This window comes from Octopus bimaculoides, chromosome 27, assembly GCF_001194135.2.
Source record: "Octopus bimaculoides isolate UCB-OBI-ISO-001 chromosome 27, ASM119413v2, whole genome shotgun sequence".
NCBI classification, from domain to species: Eukaryota; Metazoa; Mollusca; class Cephalopoda; order Octopoda; family Octopodidae; genus Octopus; species Octopus bimaculoides.
This window is the reverse complement of record NC_069007.1, coordinates 6024143-6029451: the sequence shown is the minus strand read 5'-3', so window position 1 is coordinate 6029451 and position 5309 is coordinate 6024143.

Here is a 5309-nt window from a genome sequence, read left to right as displayed (position 1 = left end):
ATATATATATATATATATACACACACACACACACACACACACACACAAATACATATATATATCACTTTGGACGAATGTAATGCATAAAGAAATCAAAACTGGACAATAACAACCACTAGTTACGAATCCCTGGATTAGAGAGTACAATTACAATATATAAGTTAGAAAAGTTATCGTGTATTGGAAAGTCAGTATTTGCAAATGGAAACACAGCGTACATGCTTAGTAATTTATCAAAGTTGATACTGTGCTGAAGGAATTTTTTTGTTGTTGCTGTTTATTGTTAGTTGTGTTGTTGTTTATATTGGTGTTGCAGCTGATGCTGTTGTTGTTGTTGTTTTTCCTCTTAAAACGTAAACTCGCAGACGGAAGTAGACACATGTCGGAAAATAATGGAAAGATATATGATACAGACATATCTGAGAAACTTTTATCGCTATCATCTAGTTAGATGTCAGGTACTGATACAGGAATGATAGCACACACATATAGATATATATTGAAATCTATTGAATTTACATCTCTCTCTCTCTCTATAAGTATATATATGTTTGTGCATGTGTGTCTCTGTGTGTGTGTGACCATGTATGTATGTATATATGTCAGCCTGTATATACATATATATACATATATATACATATGCCTATATATATTCTTTTATTCATTTATTTGTTTCAGTCATATGACTGCGGCCCAGTGGCCCAGTGATTAGGGCAGCAGACTCGCGGTCGTAGGATCGCAGTTTCGATTCGCAGACCGGGCATTGTAACTGTTTATTGAGTGAAAACACACAAAGCTCCACGAGGCTCCGGCAGTAGGGTTGGCGAACCCTGCTGTACTCTTTCACCACAATTTTCTCTCACTCTTTCTTCCTGTTTCTGTTGTGCCTGTAACTCAAAGGGTCAGCCTTGTCACACTGTGTCACGGTGATTATCCCCCAAGAACTATGTAAAGGGTACACGTGTCTGTGGAGTGCACAGCCACTTGCATGTTAATTTCACTAGCAGGCTGTTCTGTTGATCGGATCAACTGGAACCCTCGTCATCGTAACCGACGGAGTGCCAAGCAACCAATGACTGTGGCTATGCTGGAGCACCCCCTTTAGTCAAACAAACCAACCTCAGAACTTATTCTTTGTAAGCCTAGGACTTATTCTAATGGTCTCTTTTGCGGAACTGCTAAGTTATGGGGATGTAGGTACACTACCTTCGGTTGACAAGCGATGGTGTGGGACAAACACAGACACACAAGCATATACATACATACATATATACATGGTCATCAGGTGCGAATGGATGAGGATAGCTGTGTGAAAAAGTGTCACACCCTAGCTGTTGAGGGAAACTGTGGAAGAGGTAGACCCAAGAAGACCTGAGATGAAGTGGTGAAGCACGACCTTCGAACATTAGGCCTCACCAAGGCAATGACTTGTGACCGAGACCTTTGGAAATATGTTGTGTTTGAGAAAACCTGCCAAGCCAAGTGAGACCATAGCCCATGGTTTATGCCAGTGGTGTAACCAGCCCACTTATGCATACCTTTCTTTCATTGGACACTAAACTCTGCTTGCGGTGACCTTTTGAGGCAAGTGAAATTGAAATCAAATTCGATGACAGCACCGTATGACTGGCATCCATGCTAGTGGAGCACTAAGAGCACCATCCGAGTGTGATCATTGCAAGGACCGCTGACTGGCCCTGTGCTGGTGGCACGTAAAGAGAACCATTCGAGCGTGATCGTTACCAGGGCCACTGACTGGCCCCATGCTGGTGGTACATAAAAAGCACCATTCGAGTGTGATCGTTGCCAGGGCCACTGACTGGCCCCATGCTGGTGGTACATAAAAAGCACCATTCGAGTGTGATCGTTACCAGCATTGCCATACTAGCACTTGTGCCGGTGGTATGTGAAAAACAGCATTTCAGCGTAGGTGCCGCTGGACTGGCTCCTGTGCAGGTGACATGTAAAAAGCATCATTTGAATGTGGCCGTTGCCAGTAGCGCCTGACTTGCCCTCATGCCAGTGGCACATAAAAGCACCCACTACACTCTCAGAGTGGTTGGCGTTAGGAAAAGCATCCAGCTGTAGAAACTTGGTCAAATCAGATTGGAGCCTGGTGCAGCCATCTGGCTCGCCAGTCCCCGGTCAAACCATCCAACCCATGCCAGCATGGAAAGCAGACGTTAAATGATGATGATGATGATAATATATACATACATGAAAGACTTCTTTCAGGTTCCACCTATCAAATCCACTCACAAGGATTTTGCCAGCCCAATGCTACTGTAGAAGACACTTGCCCAAGGTGTCACGCAGTGGGTCTGAACTCAGAACCATATGGTTGGTAAGCAAGCTACTTACCTCACAGCCTTTCCTGTATCTATGTGTGTTCTTATATACATACATACAAGCATGGCTGTGTGGTAAGAAAATTTGCTTCCCAACAACATTGTTCTGGGTTCACTCCCACTGTGTGGCACCTTGGCCAAGTGTTTTTTACTATAGTTTTGAGCCAACCAAAGCCTTGTGAGTGGATTTGGTAGATGGAAATTGAAAGTAGCCCATCATATAATATGCGTATGTGTGTGTGTATATCTATGTTTGTCCCCCACAACTGCTTGATAACTGGTGTTGGTGTGTTTACATCCCTGTAATTCAGTGGCTTGACAAAAAGACTAATAGAATAAAGACCAGGCTTAAAGAAAAAGAAGCATTATAAGTGCTGAGTCAATTCATTCGACTAAAACCCCTTTGACACAGTGCCCCAGCATGGCCGCATTCTCATGACTCAAAAAGTAGAGAATAAAAGAAGATACACATACACACAGGTACATATATGTACCCTGTGTCAGAAACTATTATGTGTGTGTGTGTGTGTGTGTGTGTGTGTATTTGTCCCTCCACCATCACTTAACACGTGATGTTGGTGTGTTTAAGTCCCCATAACTTAGCAGTTCAGCAAAAGAGCCGATAGAATAAATACTAGGCTTACAAAGAATAAGTCCCGGGGTCAGTTTGTTCGACTAAAGGCGGTGCTCCAGCATGGCTGCAGTCAACTGACTGAAACAAGTAAAAGGAAAAAGAACAATAAAAGACTATTTCCATCACACGTGAATTGATTACATGTAGGTGTCACGATAAACCTTGGTGAACTTATTCATCACATGATACTTGCACATGTTTTGATTGATTCATAACATGGTCACTCTGACTGCATCTCCATGAAATTCTTGACATAGTTCTCTTTCTTCTTGTGATTGCATCTCAAGGTTAGTTCAGCTCTTCTTTTTGTTGGGTGGTTTCTAATTTTGCCTTAACATAGTATATTAATCTGTAAAAGCAACATTCACGTCTTTAGGCATCTACAAAATAATATTTTACTGGGCTCAATGGGGGACAAAATTACTTAGTTATTTACTTTTTCTCTTCTTTTTATAACCAAATATGTTATGACAATGTCAAATCATCATTGTCTTTTTTTCTCACACATGTTTCACAAAAAGCTGTTATTCTACATACAATGGCTTTTAAATATATTATCAGTGAGTTCTTATATGTCCTTTCATGCTTGCTTTTATTATGATGCCATTGATAATACTCCTTCTCTCTCTCAACTTCTTGCTGTTAAATGGACAGCACTGAGATTTTACCATGACAATTCTTGAGTTTCTAAATACTGAATTACACTGTTTAGTTTTGCTCTTGTTTATGCCTCACATACTTCATAAGCAACTAAAACCTGATATTACATTATTTCTATTAAATGTTTTGTGACACTTAATGCAGGAAATTGGCTTAAAAATTGTTATTGTGCTCCACAGTTGTTAAAATTCTAAGTGCAATGTTATTATTATGGCATTTTTATAAGGTGGTAAGCTGGCAGAATCATTAGTATGCTGAGCAAACTACTTTGTGGCATTTCATCTGTCCTTATGTTCTGAGTTCAAATGCAGCTGACGTTGACTTTGCCTTTCACTCTCTTGGGGGTCATTAAAATAAGTACCAGTTGAACACTGGGGTCAATGTAATCGACTTACCAGCTCTCCTGAAATTGCTGGCTTTGTGCCAAAGACAGGATTATAATGGTACAGTTATACATTTTTATGTCTATATTTTCTAGGCAGTTGTAACTGTCATTTACATTATTGCTATCAAATTGTTTATGACACTTAATGTAGAAATACAGATGCTGAGATCAGGTCACAAGTATATATACATATCTTCTTATGGTCATGACTGTATTAGTAATAAGTCAATTTCAGTACTTCAAAGTATAAAGAATGTTAGCATTATATGTCAAAGCAGATGGAACTATGTAACTGGAAGGAATTTAAGCTATAATGATTAAGAAGCACTTCTGATATCTTAAGCACATGTATACCAAATTTATTATCGTAGTAGTCCATATTTGTTAAGTTTATAAGTACAATATTGTTATGGTGTTATACTTTAATACGACCTGTACATTTTTATGATTCATATATTTTGTCCAACCTATGCCAGCTATCCAACTCATGCAAGCAGTCCAACCCATGCCACCATTGAATATGGACGTTGTATGAAGATGATGATATTTTATAAACAGCTATAATTGCCTTTTAAATTGTTTCTATTAAATTGTTTACGATACTTAATACTGGAATCCAGTCACAAAGATCAGCTCACAGATATAAATATACAGCTTCTTAGGGTTGCAATTATATCAATAATCAGTACATTTCACTGATCAAAACTATAAAGAAGTATAACATCATCAGTCAAAAAGACCATGCCGTCTTAGTATATCTAGAAGGAATTTAACCTCCAGTGACTAACAGATATTTCTGATAACATAAGTTTACATATTCCAGATATATTGCTATTGTATTCCATAGTTGTAAAGTTCCTAAGTACAATATTTTTATGATGCTATATTTTTTTTATATGACTTTTCTATTCTATAAGCAGCTATAACTATCTCTTACATTATTTCTACTAAATTGTTTATGCCACTTAATGTAGGGAAACTGGCCTGAAAATTGTTATGTACAATTATTATGTATAATTATTATGTACAATTATTATGTACAATTATTATTATTATGGGATGCTTATATTTAAATATGATTCTTTGTCCAACCCAAACCAGAAGTCCAGTTCATGGCAGCATGGAACATAGACATTAAATGAGGATTATGATGTTTTGTGCGCAACTGTAATTGCTCTTTAAATTATTTCTATTAAATTGTTTATCGTATTCAATGCAGAAATCTAATATAGAGATGAGCTCACAAACACACACACACATACGTACATATGAATATATATAT